Below are 20868 nucleotides of genomic sequence, written 5' to 3'. Positions count from 1 at the left end.
AACTAAAATTTAAACTATCGACTAACTAAGCAAGAATCAACTGAATTCAAGAATAAAGAAGACTTCTGTTTAGGGTTGACTCATTTGATCCTATGGTTGATTTTATGAAAAGTGCAATGGCTTAATCTGTCTTTGGCTACTGATTAAGATGATTAGGTTCACGTTCGCTATTACTAATCCTTAGAAAACTAATTAATGTAAGTAGTGGCCAGTTGTCTAAATTAATGAATTTCCTAGATTATTTATTCGGGTTAAGTAAGAGTTGTAATGGTTAATTGAATTGTTCTTTCAATTAACCTCTTGCTGATGGTTCGTCACACAAGCTCATACATTAGTTTTCCTATTCTCTATTAACCCTAGTTTCACGTTCGCTATTCCTAGGCATATAACCAAAAATCATATGGGATTAGCAATTAAGAGATTGTCATGCAACTTAATTACAAATTAATTAACAGGGAATAGTAATAACTAACACATAAGGGTCTTTAACAAGCTTAACAAAACAATTCACCAAATAAAGATAATCCAAATCGTAAAATCAACACATAATCACAAACTTTGTCTTTCCTAAATAGAAGAAAATAGGTTTAGTTCATGATTACAGCAAAACTAAAGTCAAAATCACATTCTAGTAAATCAAACATGGTTCAACTTAAGGAATTATAAAAGTAAACTTGAATTTTGCCTTAATCTTCTCACAGTTGGATCTAGGGTTTATTCTCTGACTCCCATCACTTGAATACGTCTTCTAATCATTGCTTCTCTCCAGGAGTTCATTCCAAAAAATCGGGTTATGATCAAGAACGTTTTTTTATAGGTTAGAGGCGACTCGTCGAGTCCCTCATTAAATTCTCGTGCTCGGCAAGGTAAGGATTCTTCTTGCTTCTCGAACCTTCATGGGAACTCGTCGAGTCAAGTGTCAACTCGCCGAGTTCCTTGTTATTTTTGGCTCTTTTCTTTGTTCTTTGATTCCCAAACTCCCAAATAGCTATTCCAGCTTCCTTTTGCTTCCAAGCACTCCTTTTGAACTGAATATATAATTCAAACATGATTAAGCACCTTTTGTTCCATAATTGCAATAAATTAGCCAAAAAGTATTAATAATCTATACAAAATATATGACTAAATATGCACATATCAAATTACCCCACACTTAACTTTTGCTTGTCCCCAAGCAAAACTGAATTTTTAAACATACTATCATCACATAAGATAATCCTAATCAAACGCAACCATTATGTCAAGACCTCAACACATGCATTTGTGTCTAAATTTTTTCCTAAGGAACCCCCATACTCTAAATACTCACAATCCTCAGAAACACTCACCCACTTCTTTTGAACAACGCTCATTTTATGCATCCCTCCGAATCCATCCTCAGAAAACTCTCTTAACCTCAAGGTATTTTTGGTCAAGCAACCCAAGCATACATAATCTAGAAAAAATTACAACTTTTTTCGATGCCACTATGGAGCTCTTTTGATAATTTGATCTTGATTTCTTCGAATTCACCACCTTCTTTGATTTTTGGTATCTTCAACTTTTGAATCTTCGGAATTTTGATCTTTTGATCTTCATTTTAACTGCTCCAAAATTCTTACAACTTTTTCTTGTAATTCTTTCTCTCTCTCTCTCTTTTTTTTTTCTCTTTTTTCTTTTTTTTTTTTTCTTTTTTAACATGTAACTCATTTTTTTTCACTCGAAACCCTACATGCTTAAGAAGGGGCGCTCAACTTCAACCTTTATTGGTTAAAGATAAAATTTTCCTGGATACATTTCTGGTACACGATGCTAAACATATTGCATCCCTCAAACTAAGCGAGGTTCTGTTTTTGTCCCATGATTTCACTAGAATAAGGAGGTCACAAATGCACTATAACATATTTTGGCTCAACTAAACATTTGGGTCCTCATAGAATCATAAAATATAATACTCGCATGATCCCTAATTGCTTTTTACCAAAGTTTTCTAATTTAGCCCTAGCATTTTTTATGCAAAAATTTCAAAATTTTCAAATTTTCAAATTTTAACTAAAATATTAACTAATGTAACCAACCCCCTACCCCACACTTAATTTATGCAATGTCCTCATTGCATATTACGCATGATAAAAAAAATAAAGAGGGAATTAGAACAAACTCCCCTGGGATAGTAGTTGCGAGGTTGATCTTCTTCATTTAAAGCTCCATCTTCAGCTGACTTTAGACATGAGAATAGCTTATCCATGCCTCGGTTGTCATATCACATATGGTTGAAAGCTCAAAAACGCAAGAAAACTCTGAGAAACCTCCAGGAATCATACTTCATAAGTGCAGCCAATTGCTGTGTTAGATAATACCAAATCAGCAAGCTGGGATGAGAAATTCGTATGCACTCGTCGAGTTAATAGACATACTCGCCGAGTTGATACATGAAAATGCCGACCCCGGTTTTTTACACTAGGAGTCGTCGAGTCAGATAAGTGCACTCGGTGAGTCCATCGCTGTATGGAAAATCTGTCATCTTTTTAAACAGATGTGATAATCACTTCAAAGCCTTTTATGCAAAAAAAAATATTGAGTACTTAGGCACTTTTAAGACTTCTTGTAAACACCGGACTCGATACTCGAACTCGCTTCTCTCATTCACTTAGACTCGTCCTTCCTATCACTCCCGAGGTCTTTTGTTTTCAACCCCTAGCATCCAAATTCTGAAATGAAATAAAACAAACAACCATTCGAGCAATCAAAAGTCCTAAACTACTAGTTCAAACATCAAATAAAAATTGTTTTTCTTAAACACAACCAAAAAATAAAAATATAAATCATTCTTCATCTTTCGCATCCTTATCATCATCATGCACCGCCCGACTTCCACTAGCTCCTGCCCTCCTTTCCTCAAACCATTCCTCCCATGTATGAATGTAGGGGTAATTACCCCCATCAATGTGTTGGAGTTGAAAATGATTGAATAATTGGACATGTGATTGGTTGCTAAAATTGATCCCCCTTGCCAAATCACTTTGGAGCCACCTTATTTCCACAATGTACCACTCCATAGGTATATCGTCCTCGACTGGGATCACTGTTGGTTCCTCTGCAGCTTCTCATCGATGTCTCCTCGCATTCCTTCCTAGTCCCTCGAGTGCTATCACCGGGTCATCATTGTGAATGGCATAGTGCCCCCCTCCATAGTCTTCAATAATCTTTGCCCTCCTAAAAAGCATAGGATTAAAAGGAGGGGTTGGAACCTCCATCAACATGTCCCACGCCCCTGCAGTCATCAAACCATAGGACTTAGCTAGGCGGGTCACGAACATCCCACCATTTATTTTTGAAGTCTTCCTATCCTTGACTGCCCCCTTGCTCAAATACGCGACTATGCAATATGAGATGCAACAAAAAGTGTTAGGAGTAATAATACTCCATAAATAGAATACATCAAGGGTAGGGACTTTGTCATCATCTTTCCTTTGGTTGATGGTACTTGAGATAAGACGATGAATGAGTCGGTGGGTCGGGGATCGAATGCTCCCTTCTTGAGCAGATTTTGCAATGTACATCTTGTTGGCAATAGTATTCCACCAAAGACCACCCCTTACTCCATCCAGAAAGACTTGGTGGCAATGCTCCAAAAATGTACCAAACTCAGCAGTATTGACCAATTGTTGGTCATAAATCCCAAGTCACCAAGATAGCTCTACCATACTGCATTGGTGATATTCCCCACCAAGGCAGAATTTTATGTTCCCGGGATTGTAATAGTCATTTCCTCCCCGGAAAGAAACTATTGAGAAAAACTCCCAACATAACTCTTGATACACCGACTCTTGAATTCTGAACAATCGGTTCCACCCATCACATGTAAGAGAAACTCCATTATGGTTGAATGTTTTGACCAAGTAAGGTGCTAACTCCTCTTCGTATCACGCTGCACCCAAACATTCCCAATGAAGTGCATTGGGCACATAAATCTCTTTCTCCTTCAGTTCGTCAAGTTTTTTCCTCCACTTCCTCATCCTAGAATCGGAATTGATGCGTGGAAAAGTCAACCAAGGATGAGAACCTTGGCTTCAGCGGGAGCTTTGACCGAAGCTGAACATGTTTCCTTGTTTGATGGATTCCGAAAAATGAAGAGAAAGTTGGAAGAAGGTGATGAATGCTTGAGAGAAAGAGAGTGCACGGGGAGTGTGTCGGATGCGATATGTTCCAAATGAGGGTTAAAACCCTAGTTTTACCAGATGTAAAAAGCGATTTTTTTTTTCAATAAATAAAGTCGACTCGTCGAGTCTGACCCAGACTCAGCGAGTCGGGTCGTGAGACTGAACCGTATTACTTCGTATGGACTCGTCGAGTAAGATAACAAACTTGGTGAGTCTTGTTAATCTGTTCAACAACAACTGAAATTTTATCCAATTTTTTTTTTGTAAGATTGAACCACACCCCACACTCAGGTCCTGCTTTCTCTCAAACAATCAATTGCAGATAATTAAGAAGAATTGGAAAAAAATCCTAAGAAAACCTAAACAAAAAATAAAATGAGAAAAGAAAGGAAACTCTCGTAACGGGTTGCCTCCCGTCGAGCGCTTTTTTTTAGCTGTCGTTAGCTAGACTCCTTCCCGCTCTACGTTGCTGTGGTTTCCTCTAAATCCAACATTTCTTCAATTCTTTCACTTTGTGCCGTTCCTTCTTTATATCTTTTAACCCGATGCCCATTAACTTTGAAACTTGATCCATCTTTTTTCCATAACTCAATCACACCATAAGGATAGACATGCTTAACATAAAAAGACCCAGTCCAACGAGTGCGTAATTTTCCTGGAAAAAGTTGAAGTCTTGAATTGAATAATAACACCTTTTGTCCTTCCTCAAACTATTTATTTCCTTTCAACCTTGCATCGAGCCATTTTTTCTCTTGTCCTTATAAATCAATGAGTTAGTATAAGACTCATTCCTCATTTCTTCTAGAGCATTCATTTGCAAGAGTCGATGTGCACGCAACTCATGTGGCTCAAAATTACATGTTTTCAAAGTCCAATAAGCCTTGTGTTCAAGTTCCACGGGTAAATGACATTTCTTTCCATACACTAATCTATATGGTGTGGTTCCAATTGGTGTTTTAAATGCGGTCCTAAACGCCCAAAGTGCATCATCTAATTTATCCGCCCAATCTTTTCTATTGTACCCCACTGATTTTTCCAAAATTCTTTTCAACGATGTATTCGTAATTTCGGTTTGCCCATTGGATTGTGGATGATAAGGCTTGAAAATCTACGACATACTCCATATTTTTGCAATACTTTTGCGAGTTGTTCATTAGCAAAATGGCTTCCCCGGTCACTACTTAATGCTTTAGGCACTCCAAATCTTGAAAATAATTTCTTTAAAAATTTCACCACCACTCTTGCATCGATTGTTGGTAATGCTTGTGCTTCCGCCCACTTTGACACATAATCTACCGCCACCAAGATATATTTGTTGCCCTTAGATGAAGGAAATGGTCCCATGAAATCTATACCCCAAACATCAAAAATCTCACAAACTTGAATATTCAATTGGGACATTTCGTTCCTTGCGTAAGTTGGTAAGCATCACATTCTTTTACGTAAGTTGCTGCATCTTTAAAATTATTGGGCCAATAAAAACCAGAATCAAACACTTTTTTAGCAGTGTATTGTACCCCATGATGTCTGTCACACCCTGAAAACCAAGGCGGAAACATTTCCGGGGCGGACTCCGCGTTGAGTATCAAATCCAATGCACATAGTAAGCAAAGTAAACAACCATTACATTAGATATGAAAATGTACATTTGTTCAAAAGTAAAATATGAACAAAAGTAAGACGTGTCTTCAACGCACTCCGTTTTCGCCAAAAGGATCATCGGGTACCTGTCTAATGTGGACCTAAGAATACAAGCATTTTAAATATCAGCATAAAGCTGGTGAGTTCATAAGCGGTTTTGTTTTCTGAAAATGTACGAGTTTCCTTTTGGTTTCTGAAAAAGTTACGACCCAAGAAAATCACATATTTTTTTATGTAAAGTTTAGTTTATCTGTTATGTTACACGGTTCTGGTTTTGTTCAATTGTTATCCAAGGAAAATCCCATATTTCCTAAAAGTTGGCTACCGATCTGAAATGTAATGTGAAAGATGTATACTGAAAACCTGGTTATCCTTGTGAAGTGTATGTTAGTGTTAACACGTATATAAAACTAATAATTACAAAGTAAACTAGTTACTAAACCCATTATTACTAAAAAGTAAATCTTTGTTATCCAAATTGTGAGTTCCATAACCATACGATAGACTAAATATGGAAATAAGTAGTCCATCTCACTTTATGACTTTCGTCACCCTTGAACCTTTCGGTTCGGCTGTAGCTAGCAGCCAGGTCTGGGGTAGTCAGCCCCGTATAGATCTATACACTCAAGTGACGCTCCCTATCTAATAGATTCTGGTTACAGGGACGGTCCTCCACTCGCGTATCTCTGTGGAGTGTTCTCCGATGATGTGTCTCCAATTTATAGGAATAACAAATTTACTAGTAATAATACAGAAAGATCAAATGACGATCCTCCACTCGCGTATCTCTGTGGAGTGTTACCGAGGACAAAACAATATACTAAGTTTCATGTTCAAATTTCAAATGTTATGCTTTTAACTGTTATAATGTGGGAAACCATTTGTGAAAATATAAAATATAATAATTTATAATGTTCTTCACAAATAATATGATAATGTTTTCTGCAAGTTCAAACGGTTGTTTGTTACGACTATCAGTGTTAAAAGCATATGTAATATGAAACACAACACATATAAAACAAGTTTTGAGTACAAGTATTACTTGTACTTTGATTGTATTCCCCCTGAAAACAGTGAAAAACATTGAAAAAGGGTAGGGGTATGAACTCACCAGAAGAGAAAACGTGTCGGTTTGGATGCTATGTGTCGGTTCGGGGCTTGATAATACGTGAGGTTCCTATGTAATATGAAATGGTATACAAATGTATCTAATTAGACTTTAAATCACTAATTAGATATGATTATATACTCCAATACGAGAAAACACTTCAATCAAGTGTTTGGAGTGACCCGGTGACATGTACGGACGTATAGGGCTTTGGAAAATGAGTTTTCTCTTCAAGAGTAAACTCCTTAGGGAGTTTACGGCCCTAAGACTATGACCACATGAGTTCACGGCCGTGAACTCATGAATATGGGGTTTTATGGTGTCAAATGGTCAAGTAACACTTGGGAAGGGTTGCTATGATTGCTAAGGCATAGGAATGAGTTAAACCACCAAAGGGACCATCAAAGGGAGTTTACAGCCCTAAAGGAGGAGTTTATGGCCATAAGCTCCTATACCCTTCTTATATTAATGATTTGGTGGCCTTAGATCAATCAAATGTGATTCAAACCAATTTTACAAGCCTTAGAATGAATTTAGGGCATCATTTGGCTATTGTATATGCGTTTACGGCCAAGGAACACATTCTAGGGGGGTTTATGGCTGTGAACTCCTAAAGGGAGGGTTTCATCATGTTTAAGGCCTCTAAATCGATTGTGGTTGATTCTAGAATTTAATCTAAGGCTATTGGTGTGTTTACGGCCCAAGCATGAAGATGAGTTTACGGCCCAAGCATGTTCTTGGGTAGTAAACTCATGTTTACTCTTCAAAAGTTGGATTCAAGGTGTTCTAAGTCCGTTCCATTAAGCCATTTAGCCATATCTAAGCTCCAAAGGTCGATTGGAAGGGTTTTTGGGCTCCAAAACCCATTTTATATGAGTTCATGGCCTAGGATTGTTCTAGGGCTGTAAACTCATGATAATGGTCCTAAATGATAGTTTGACCACGAATTTGAAGGTCTAAGATGCTATACAAGGAGTTAGGGTAGTTACCTTGGTGATTTAAAGCTTAAATTTGATGATTTTGGACCTAAATCTTGAGTTTGAGGAGAGAAGTTAAAGAGAGAGCAAAAGCTTCAAATGAAGTCTTTTGAGCTTTAAATAGGTCCTAAGTTCGGTACACAGTGGAATTTTACCCGATACCGATGTTAGACGTGGCTTTTGGTCGCACCCGATTAAGTTGCCGTAACCCGATATGGTCGATTCTAAAATTTTTCTGATTACTAATATGGAGTGTTATTATGAGTTCTAAACATGTTTAGAAACCCATTAAGTCATAATAGAAATCTCAAATTTATGACTTAAATTAAATAACGTAAATGGAAACGAATTCAAAAACGACAACTTTATTAACGGAAAAGGTTACAAATGATGGAACGAACTTCGAGTTGTCACGTTATCCCCCCGTTAGAGGGAATTTCCTCCCGAAATTCAGAATTAAGATACAAATCATGGATCTAGGAAGAGATGCGGATACTTCTGATTCATCGAGTCTTCACGCTCCCAAGTGAATTCCGGTCCCCGCTTGGCATTCCAGCGAACCTTCACTATCTGGATGCGACTTTATTTCGTGCGTTTGATCTCTCGATCCATGATTTCGATTGGTTCTTCCACGAAGTTCAAGTTTTCATTGATATCGATCTCATTCAGAGGGATCATGAGGGTTTCATCGGATAAACACTTTTTAAGGTTGGAGACGTGAAAGACGGGGTGGATGTTGCTAAGCTTGTGAGGTAATCGAAGTTTATAGGCTATCAGACCGATCCTAGCGAGGATTTCGAAGGGTCCAATGTACCTCGGATTAAGTTTCCCACGCTTTCCAAAGCGTACCATGCCTTTCCAGGGCGAGACCTTCAACAGGACACGGTCTCTGACCTGGAACTCCAGAGGTTTCCGTCGTATATCAGCGTAACTCTTTTGGCGATCTCGTGAAGCTTTCAATCATTTCGGGATTTGTATGATCTTTTCGGTGGTTTCGTGGATGATTTCAGGACCAGTGAGAGCACTGTCGGGAAATCGAATCTTTGGCTAGCTGCGTGTCTCCTACCTCGGCCCAACACAGAGGGGATCTGCACTTGCGACCATAGAGGGCTTCAAACGGAGCAACCTTGATGCTGGTGTGGTAACTGTTGTTGTACGAGAACTCGATTACAGATAGATGTGTGTCCCACGATTTTACAAAATCAATGACACATGCCCTAAGCATGTCTTCCAGGGTTTGGATAGTTCTCTCACTCTGTCCGTTGGTCTGAGGATGATAAGCCGTGCTCATGTCTAGTTTAGTTCCAAGAGCCTTCTGAAGAGACTACCAAATCTGGAGGTAAACCTGCTATCTCGATCATAGATAATGGACGTAGGTACACCATGCAGTCGGACTACCTCCTGAATGTAGATCTGCGCAAGTCTTTCCATCTTAAACGATTCTCTAATCGGGATGAAGTGAGCGGATTTTGTCAAACGATCTACAATTACCCAAATGGTATCATACAAACTCGGACATTTGGGTAACTTGGTGATGAAATCCATGGTAATCATCTCCCATTTCCACTCGGGTATCTCGGGTTGTTGGAGTAGACCCGAGGGTTTCTGGTACTCAACTTTTACCTTAGTGCAAGTTAGACACTTGCCCACAAATGTAGCGATCTCGGTTTTTATGTTTGGCCACCAATATTATTTCTTGAGATCTAGGCACATCTTGTCCGAACCTGGGTGAACAGAGTATCTAGTCTTGTGTGCCTCCTCCATGACAATCTCCCTGAATCCTCCGGACTTTGGAATATAGATTCGGTCCATGAAACAGTAGACTCCGTCACCTCTGATCTCAAGTTTATTATCCATTCCCCGCAAGGCTTCGTTTGATTTGTTCTCAGGTTTGAGGGCTTCTATCTGGGCGTCTCGGATTTGCATGGATAAATAGGAATGGATAGTCGTCAATGTCCTCACTTTACGGCTTAAACTTTCCTTTCGGCTAAGGGAATTTGCTACCATATTGGCCTTGTCGGGATGGTAGCAAATTTCGCACTCATAATCACTGAGCAGCTCTACCCATCGCTGTTGCCTCATGTTTAAGTCCTTCTAATTGAGGATGTGCTGCAGGCTCTTATGGTCAGTGAAGATCGTACACTTGGTTCCATAGAGATAATGTCTCCAAATCTTCAGTGCAAAGACTACGACTCCTAACTCCAAGTTGTGCGTGGTATAGTTGACCTCATGTGCCTTTAGTTGTCTTGAGGCGTAAGCAATTACTTTTCCTCTTTGCATAAGTACACAGCTTAAGCGCTGATTAGATGCATCACAATAGACAACGAAGTCCTCTGTCCCTTCGGGTAAGGACAGAACAGGTGCGCTACACAAGGCTTTCTTTAATGTCTGGAACGCGAATTCTTGCTTTTCACTCCAATAAAAGGGTACACCTTTCTGTGTTGGAGTGGTTAGGGGTTTGGCACTTTTGGAAAAGTTCTGGGTGAATCTCCGATAATAGCCGGCGAGACCCAAGAATTGAAGGATTTCTGTGGGTGTCTTTAGTGCCAACCAATTCTCTATTGCTTTAATCTTGGAAGGATCCACATGAATACCCTCCTCGCTTACCACGTGACCGAGGAAAGTCACCTCCCGAATCCAGAATTCACACTTGGAAAATTTGGCGTACAACTTTTCGGATCTAAGGGTTTCCAACACTGACCTCAAGTGTTGTTTGTGATATTCTTCGTTTCTGGAGTAGACAAGTATGTCATCAATGAACACAATTACGAACTTATCCAGAAAAGGGCGACACACCCGGTTCATCGGGTCCATGAACACTGCCGATGCATTGGTTAGACCGAAGGGCATCACTACGAACTCGTAGTGTCCATACCGAGTCCTAAAAGCTGTTTTGGAAACATCACTCTCATGATCTCGTAACTGATGGTACCCTAAGCTAAGGTCTATCTTCGAGAAATAGTTGGCTCCCTGAAGTTGATCAAAGAGGTCATCTATTCGTGGAAGGGGATAACGGTTTTTAACGGTCAACTTGTTCAACTCACGGTAGTCGATACACATCCGGAAGGATCCACCTTTCTTCTTTACAAACAATACCGGGGCTCCCCAGGGTGAGGAACTCGGTCTGATGAACCCTTTGCTGAGTAATTTGTCGAGTTGGCTGGATAACTCTTGCATTTCTACTGGAGCGAAACGATATGGAGACTTGGCTATGGGGTAGCTCCAGGAATTAGGTCAATGCGAAATTTGACCTGACGTTCGGGAGGAATTCCTGGGAGCTCTTCCGGAAAGACATCAGGAAAGTTACAGACTTCGGGGATACTCGCGAGGTCTTTAATCTCCTGTTTCTCGTTGATTACATGGGCTAGGAATGCTTGGCATTCCTTTCGCAAGAGTTTCTGAGCTTTGATGCAGGAAATGATGCGAAAGTTGGAGCTGAGTTTATCGCCATAGATCATGAAAGTTTGACCCGCAGGAAGATTGAGACAGATGGCTTTTTCATAGCAAAGGATATCAACATGATTAGGACTCAACCAATCCATGCCAATGATAACATTAAACCTCTTTATGGAGACTGGCATAAGATCGATGGGAAATGAATGATCGTTCAGGGTAAGAGTACAACCTATGAATATGTCGCGAGCGCTTTCTTTCTCACCGTTAGTCATCTTGACGGTAAACGTTTCGGTTAATGGTTGGGGATTAGGTCTTAGATTATGTTTGAACGTATGACTAACAAAGCTTCTTTCAGCACCCGAATCGAAAAGGATAGCATAAGATTTGTCGAGAAGGAACGTACTCGAAACAACGGTGGGATCGGCGACTGCCTCTTCCCGTCCCATGGCTAGGACTCTTCCAGTATTATCAGCTGTAGCCTTCTTGGGGCAGTTTCTTTTGAAATGCCCAACTTCTCCACAATTGTAGTAGGCTTGACCAACACCTGCTCCAGAAGATTGATTTGCAGATTGGGTTGGTGCCTTGCAAAAACGAACCGTGTGCCCCTTTTTGCCACAGTTGGTGCATGACAGATCACGGTAGGGGCCGGGGTTATGGTGGTATTTTCACTTTTCACACAGAGGAAGGTTACCAGCATACCTACTTGTAGGTGTTTGAGCTGTAGATCCCATAGCAGAAGCAACAACAACGGGGGTAGTAGCAGCATGGATTACTAAAGTCTGCTGTTTCTTTGAGGATCCTTGAGAAGGTTGACCTTTCTTCTTCTTCCAGAACATTCTTTTCTCACCACTCTTATTGGTCATTTCAGGAGTGGTGGTTGTTTCCTCAACCTCATCACTGTGGACAATCAACGCCTGGGCTAAACTTTTGGCACTGTCATAAGTATCCGACCTCGCAGATAAGACATTTCCTTTGGTCGGTTGGGTCAGCCCCTAAATAAATCTCTCTATCTTCTTACTCTCAGGGGTAACCATTCCCGGACAGAGTAGTGCTAGGTCATCAAACCTCGAGGTGTATGCGGTAATATCGGAACCATTTATCTTTAGGTTCCAGAGCTCCTGCTCTAACTTCTGTATTTCGCCCCGAGGGCAGTACTTAGCTAGAAGAAGTTCTTTCATGGCTTCCTAACCCATAGCGTTGGCTACATGTAGAGTCATGGATTTGACTCGGCCATTCCACCAAGTCAGGGATTTATCAATAAAGGTACATGCTACGAACTTTACTTTTTCATATTCTGAACAGGCACAAATTTCAAAAATGGATTCGATTTTCTCGAAATATCGGGTGAGGGAAATGACACCTCCAGTGCCATCAAAGGACGTGGGTTTTGCGTTCATGAAATCTTTATAGGAACCCTCTTTTCGGTGTCCGTGGCTATCTTCTGGTTTTTGGGCTGGGGACCACCTCCTGAACTACCGGGGTTCATTTGTGACATGGCGGTTGTCACTGCGGCAGTAATAGCTGTCTGTATCGTTACAAGATCAATTTGAGGAGAAGGTGGTGGCGGAGGATTGTTGGTCTTTGAGATGGGTCTCTTTATTGGAGGAATCTTGATCTAATAAGATCAGGAAAGAGAGGATGATAAGTCCTCCAAATTGAATCAATATATATATATATATATATATATATATATATATATATATATATATATATATATATATATATATATTCGAATAAGCGAATAAAAACAGATAAATTATCGCTAAAGGAATGATCAGGGAACAACGCTTGAATGAGGATTTCTACAAAGGATTGGCTCGAGAAATACTCCCATAGTATTTCATGATTTGCTACGACCATGGTTCGATGTTTGGGGTATTAGGGTAAGTTTTAGGCATGATGAACACCACAGTCACTTCGAAAGACATGTTGGCCATGTCTCGAATGAATATAGTTGGTCAGGCTATATTGATCCTAGACACGACTACATAACTGCCCAGGTTTAACCGCAACATACAATACCAGTTTACTTATGTTTTGTTCTACTTGTAGTTACGGATCTCGACGGTTAGGTATACTTGTATACTTTTGAAATACTTATACTTTGAAGTATACTTTTAGTTCAGAGCACTTAGGCCCTTTAGTGTTTATAGTTTTATACCACGTAAGGTTTGATATACTTTATTCACTATAAACAAGGGCTTTGATACCAATCTGTTACACCCCGAAAACCAAGGCGGAAACATTTCCGGGCGGACTCCACGTTGAGTATCAAATCCAATGCACATAGTAAGCAAAGTAAACAACCATTACATTAGTTATGAAAATTTACATTTGTTCAAAAGTAAAGTTGTACAAGTGTGATACATAAGTGTATATATATATATATATATATATATATATATATATATATATATATATATATATATATGAACAAAAGTAAGACGTGTCTTCAATGCACTCCGTCTTTGCCAAAAGGATCATCGGGTACCTGTCTAATGCGGACCTAAGAATACAAGCATTTTAAATATCAGCATAAAGCTGGTGAGTTCATAAGCGGTTTTGTTTTCTGAAAATGTACGAGTTTCCTTTCGGTTTCTGAAAAAGTTACGACCCAAGAAAATCCCATATTTTTTTTTATGTAAAGTTATGTTTATCTGTTATGTTACACAGTTCTGGTTTTGTTCAATTGTTATCCAAGGAAAATCCCATATTTTCCTAAAAGTTGGCTACCGATCTGAAATGTAATGTGAAAGATGTATACTGAAAACCTGGTTATCCTTGTGAAGTGTATGTTAGTGTTAACACATATATAAAACTAATAATTACAAAGTAAACTAGTTACTAGACCCATTATTACTAAAAAGTAAATCTTTGTTATCCAAATTGTGAGTTCCATAACCATACGATAGAATAAATATGGCAATAAGTAGTCCATCTCACTTTATGAGTTTCGTCACCCTTGAACCTTTCGGTTCGGCTGTAGCTAGCAGCCAGGTCCGGGGTAGTCAGCCCCATATAGATCTATACACTCAAGTGATACTCCCTATCTAATAGATTCTGGTTACAGGGGCGGTCCTCCACTCGCGTATCTCTGTGGAGTGTTCTCCGAGGATGTGTCTCCAATTTATAGGAATAACAAATTTACTAGTAATAATACAGAAAGATCAAATGACGATCCTCCACTCGCGTATCTTTGTGGAGTGTTACCGAGGACAAAACAATATACTAAGTTTCATGTTCAAAGTTCAAATGTTATGCTTTTAACTGTTATAATGTGGGAAACCATTTGTGAAAATATAAAATATAATAATTTATAATGTTCTTCACAAATAATATGATAATGTTTTCTGCAAGTTCAAACGGTTGTTTGTTACAACTATCAACGTTAAAAGCATATGTAATATGAAACACAACACATATAAAACAAGTTTTTAGTACAAGTATTACTTGTACTTTGCTTGTATTCCCCCTAAAAACAGTGAAAAACATTGAAAAAGGGTAGGGGTATGAACTCACCAGAAGAGAAAATGTGTCGGTTCAGGGCTTGATAACATGCGAGGTTCCTATGTAATATGAAATGGTATACAAATGTATCTAATTAGGCTTTAAATCACTAATTAGATATGATTATATACTCCAATACAAGAAAACACTTAAATCAAGTGTTTGGAGTGACCCGGGTGACATCTACGGATGTATAGGGCTTTGGAAAATGAGTTTTCTCTTCAAGAGTAAACTCCTTAGGGAGTTTATGGCCCTAAGTCTATGACCACATGAGTTCACGGCCGTGAACTCATGAATATGGGGTTTTATGGTGTCAAATGGTCAAATAACACTTGGGAAGGGTTGCTATGATTTAATCTAAGGCATACGAATGAGTTAAACCACCAAAGGGACCATCAAAGGGAGTTTATGACCGTAAACTAGGAGTTTACGGCCATAAGCTCCTATACCCTTCTTATATTAATGATTTGGTGGCCTTAGATCAATCACATGTGATTCAAACCAATTTTACAAGCCTTAGAATGAATTTAGGGCATCATTTGGCTAGTGTATATGAGTTTACGGCCAAGGAACACATTCTAAGGGGGGTTTACGACTGTAAACTCCTAAGTGGAGACTTTTCATCATGTTTAAGGCCCCTAAATCGATTGTGGTTGATTCTAGAATTTAATCTAAGGCTATTGGTGTGTTTAAGTGGCATTTAAACACTCAAATTTGAGTTTACTCCCCATGAAGATGATTTTACGGCCCAAGCATGTTCTTGGGTAGTAAACTCATGTTTACTCCTCAAAAGTTGGATTCAAGGTGTTCTAATTCCGTTCCATTAAGCCATTTAGCCATATCTAAGCTCCAAAGGTCGATTGGAAGGGTTTTTGGGCTCCAAAACCCATTTTATATGAGTTCACGACCTAGGACTGTTCTATGGCCATAAACACATGATTATGGTCCTAAATGATAGTTTACCCATAATTTGAAGGTCTAAGATGCTATACTAGGAGTTAGGGTAGTTACCTTGGTGATTTGAAGCTTAAATTTGATGATTTTGGAGCTAAATCTTGAGTTTGAGGAGAAAGGTTAGAGAGAGAGTAGTGAGAGAGAGAAAAAGCTTCAAATGAAGTCTTTTTAGCTTTAAATAGGTCCTAAGTTTGGTACACGGTGGAATTTTACCCGATACCGATGTTAGACGTGGCTTTTGGTCGCACCTGATTAAGTTGCCGTAACCCGATATGGTCGATTCTAAATTTTTTCTGATTACTAATATGGAGTGTTATTATGAGTTCTAAACATGTTTAGACACCCATTAAGTCATAACAGAAATCTCAAATTTATGACTAAAATTAAATAACATAAACGGAAACGAATTCAAAAACGACAACTTTATTAACGGAAAGGGGTACAAATGATGGAACGAACTTCGGGTTGTCACAATGTCCTCCAGTAGGTCCATTGTGGTAGTGTCCCAAGATGTCTCTGCTTTCCTTGCCAAATACACATCTTCTTATTATTCCATCCGCATAACTTCTAAAAAGATAAGGCTCGTCCCGAAAATAATATTTAATTTCAGCAAAGAAATTTTACTTTTGTTGATGGGAAAGGCCTTTTTGGAGGTAATTTCCGGCCAAGTAATTTGCAATGTCTGCATACCATGGTTCTTCACTCACAATCACCATCAAATATTCTTCAGGAAAGCTATCTCCAAAACCCATGTTGTCTTTGTCTTCCTTTTTGGGTTTTCTAGTCTAGAAAGATGATCGGCTGCAACATTCTCCATCCCCTTTTTATCCTTGATCTCGATGTCAAATTCATGAAGTAAAAGTACCCATCGGATCAATATTGGCTTTGCATCCTGCTTGGCAAACAAATACTTAATAGCATAGTGGTCAGTAAAAACAATGGTTTTAGATAAAATTAGATAAGGGCAGAATTTGTCAAAAGTATACACCACGGCTAGTAATTCTTTTTCAGTTGTGGTGTAATTTTCTTGGGCCGGATTCAAAGTCTTGCTTGCATAATAAATGGGTCGAAAGTGCTCATCAACCCTTTGGCCACGTACAAATCCTAATGCAAAGTTGCTCGTGTCACACATTATTTCAAAAGGTAGGTTCCAATTTGGGGCAATAATGATCGGGGCATTAGTTAATTTTTCTTTCAAAAATTCAAAAGCCTCTAGACATTCTTTAGTGAAATTAAATGATGCATCTTTTAAAAGTAATTGTGTTAGAGGTCTAGTTATTTTAGAAAAATCTTTTATGAAACGGCGATAAAAACCCACGTGACCTAAAAAGTCCTAATTCCTTTTACATTAGTGGGTGGAGGTAATTTAGCAATTGTATCTATTTTTGCCCGATCAACCTCAATTCCTGCTTTGCATACCTTGTGGACCAAGACTATACCCTCTTTAACCATAACGTGATATTTTTCCCAATTAAGGACTAAATCGGTCTTTTCACACCTTGCAAGCGTTAAATCAAGGTTAGCAAGACAATCATGGAAGGAAGATCCAAAAATAGAAAAATTGTCCATAAACACTTCCATGAATTTTTCCACCATGTCATGGAATATGGGCATCATACACCTTTGAAATGTCGTAGGTGCATTGCATAACCCAAAGTGCATGCAGCGATAGGCGAAAGCCCCACTTGGGCAAGTAAAAGTAGTTTTTCTTGGTCAATTGGGTCTATAGGTATTTAGACGTACCCCGAAAATCCGTCTAAGAAACAATAGTAGCTATGCCCGGACAATCTCCCAAGCATTTAATCAATAAAATGTAGAGGAAAATGGTCTTTACGAGTGGCATCGTTTAGCTTCCAATAATCGATGCACACTCTCCAACCGGTTACCGTTCATGTCGGAATAAGCTTGTTCTTATCATTTGTCATGACCGTCATCCCGCCTTTCTTGGGCACCACTTGAATGGGACTGATCCATGGACTACCGGAAATAGAATAAATGATCCCCACATTTAAAAGCTTGACTACTTCCTTTTTGACCACTTCTTGCATGTTCGGGTTCAGTCTTCTTTGGTTTTGCACTACCAACTTTGCTTCTTCTTCCAGATTAATCTTGTGAGAGCATTAAGAGGGGCTTATTCCCTTGATATCGGTGATACTCCATGCAATGGCACTCTTTCTCTTCTTTAGGACATGGACTAATACTTCTTTTTCAGATTTGGAAAGGTCAGAAGCTATTATAACAGGTTTTTGATCACCTTCTTCCAGAAATGCATACTCTAAATGATCAGGTAGAGTTTTAAGGTCTGATTTTGTAGTCTGTTCACTGGACACGTCGAGTCGATACAGGTGACTCGTCGAGTTTGGGCGAAATTCCTCATCTGGTCGTGATTCCTCGTATAGACTTGTCGAGTCTATGGTGGCGACTCGGAGAGTCATAAATTCTGCACTTTTGACTAAATCATCGTAGTCGACTTCTTCAAGCAGTCTCTCTATCTCTTTAAGGTCCCTTTCAACATCAAATTCTTCTGCAAAAGTTATAGAGGAATTGTTCGACTTGCCTTCTTTCCAATCTTCTATTAGTTCGTCCATCATATCTATGGAGAATGTCATGTCATCACTAAACCTTGCATGTTTCATTGCTCGATAAACTCCAAATGTATCTGATTCGTCTCCCACCCGAAGGGTGAGTTTGGAATCTCTCATATCTACTATGGCATCCGCGGTGTTAAGGAAAGGCCTTCCAAGTATGATCGAGACTTGAGGATCCGCTTCCATGTCTAGTACTATAAAGTTCATCGAGAATACGAACTTATCCACTTTTACTAATAGGTCCTCGCATATTCCTCTTGGAAATGTTACTGGTTTATTTGCTAAATGTATTTCCATTCGAATTGGCCTTAGCTATGGAAGGCTTAACTTCTTAAAAAACGAATACGACGTGAGATTTACACATGCCCCCAAATTAGCTAATGCATGTATGGTTTCCAAATTCCCAAATTGACATGGTAATGTCAAGCTTCCTGGGCCACCTTTCTTATTAGGCATTTTGTTTAGCATGCCGGCTGAACAGTTTTCATTAAGAACTGCCTTTTTCACTTCTTCCATCCTCTTCCTATTAGTGAGGAGTTCCTTCACGAATTTACCATACTTAGGAATTTGTGCAACCGCCTCGATAAAGGGAATATTAATTTGAAGGGCTTTTATGTGTTCCAGGAACTTTTGACAATCCATATCATGTTTATCTTGTCTAGATCATCCTGGAAAAGGTAGTGAAGGTTGATAAGGTTTTACAAGAGGTTCCTTTTTCGATTCATGTTGGGGACTCGTCGAGTCCTTGTCATCGACTCGGTGAGTCCCGTTGGGTTTCAGAGATTTCGGGGATTTCTGCTTCCTCTTGCAGCAGTTTGGGATTTTCTTCTGGAATTGAGATCAAAGGGGTAACTATCTTCCCACTCCTGGTTGTTACGATATTTATGTGTGCACCTGTCGGGTTGTGTTCGGTATTACTTGGAAGTCCACCCGGTTGTCTCTCTTTTATTTATAGTGCAAGTTGGCCCAGTTGTTTTTTAGTATTCAGAATCAATGCTTGTTGGTTTCTAAGCATGGCTTGTTGATCTATCATCATGATTTGATGTTCTTTAATCACGCTTTGTTTCTCCTTTAATATGTTTCGTTGTTCTTTTATCGCAACATCGGTTTCATTGTGTCTCTTCTCGGATGCAGCTACAAATATTGTGAGCATGTCTTCAAAATCAGATTTCTTCTTTTGCACTGGTTCCTCCTTTTGATAAAAACACCTCTCTTTTTGTTTGAACTTTTCCTCATTAGCCTTTTTATACTCGTCATACGGGAGCCACTCTCTTTCTGGTTTTCGCCAACTGTCATCAAGTCGGTCGCCACTTGAATAAAATACTTGAGCCTTATTATTTCCATTCTCATCCAAGTCATAATCCCTTGTGAGGTGAGGTCCATTACAATTCTCACATCCAACTCGAATAGCATGGATTGTTTGATCCATTTTAGTCATCCTCCTATCTAAACTGTCTAGTTTAGCCATCATTGCCGCTATGCTATCGTTGACCGTGTTCACTACCCCCTACTTACTTCATTTCGTGGGTTATGATATTCTCTAGAATGTTTAGAGAACTCCTCAGTTAATTCCTTGATCAGAGGGGGTGCCTTCTTTGTGAGCGGGCCTTGTAAGTCAAGTAATTGCCTTGTTGTAACATTGACTCCATCATAAAAGATGGAGACTTCTTGCTGGCTATTTAGGTCATGGTGTGGGCAATTACTTAGTCAACTTTTGTACCTTTCCCATGCCTCATAAAGGGACTCTTCGGGTTGTTGTTCAAAGTTGGCTATAGCTTTCTTTAACTTGGCAATTTTAGAAGGTGGGCAAAACTGGTCAATGAATTCTTCTTTTATTTTAGCCCATGTAGTGATGGATCCGGGAGGGAGTGACTTGAGCCAATCATTTGCAGCACCTTTTAATGTAACTGGAAGCATGCGAAGCAGCTGGGTCTCACGAGGCACATTTGGAACATTAAAGTAATCAGCTACATCACTGACTTCATCCAAGTGTTTATAAGCATCTTCGTGGTCTTTTCCAAAAAAGGGTATCTCCTTGAGTTGAGTGAGTATGTGACCCTTGAGCTCAAAAGTGGTAGTCGCTGGAATTGCGGGTTGCACAAGCCCTGACCTGGTGTCATCTCGTATCCTCTTCTTCCATTCACCCATGGGAACTTCATCAATGTTCGCCATGGTGTTGTCAAAGTCACTTTCTAGATCGTTGTCTTCTCCAAATTTGCTTTCTTCCCTTTCGAACTCGTTTACGGTATCTTCCTTGATTGGGTCTTCGTTTGCCTAAGAAGAGGTGTTGGATGCTCCTGATTTGTTGCTCTTCTTTTTGCTAAAAACGGACTTTAGATTCTTCAAAGGCGAACTTTTCGAAGCAGTGGAGTCTCCAACAACTTTTCCTTTGTTCCTCTTTAAAGCAGACTCCGGATCTTCAAGTGGAGGAACCAGAGGCGTATTGGATCCTCTGGTCATGTAACAACTGTAAACAAAACAAAAAAAACGCGTAAAATGAACAAAAAATATAAAATAAAACTAAAAGTTTTCTGTTCAGCGATGGACTCGTCAAG

At 39.3% G+C, this 20868-nt stretch overlaps 1 non-coding gene across 1 annotated transcript; it reads left to right on the top strand.

Moving 5' to 3' along the window:
* Nucleotides 1-19994: 19994 nt before the first annotated feature.
* LOC145028015 (small nucleolar RNA R71) lies at nucleotides 19995-20101 on the top strand. Its single transcript, XR_013675773.1, has one exon. It is a non-coding gene; the product is annotated as a small nucleolar RNA R71 (small nucleolar RNA).
* The last annotated feature ends 767 nt before the right edge of the window (nucleotides 20102-20868 follow it).

This window comes from Lactuca saligna, chromosome 1 (genome assembly GCF_052625555.1).
Source record: "Lactuca saligna cultivar CGN05327 chromosome 1, ASM5262555v1, whole genome shotgun sequence".
NCBI classification, from domain to species: Eukaryota; Viridiplantae; Streptophyta; class Magnoliopsida; order Asterales; family Asteraceae; genus Lactuca; species Lactuca saligna.
The sequence above is the reverse complement of the archived record's forward strand: the minus strand, read 5'-3'. Positions and strand labels throughout refer to the sequence as shown.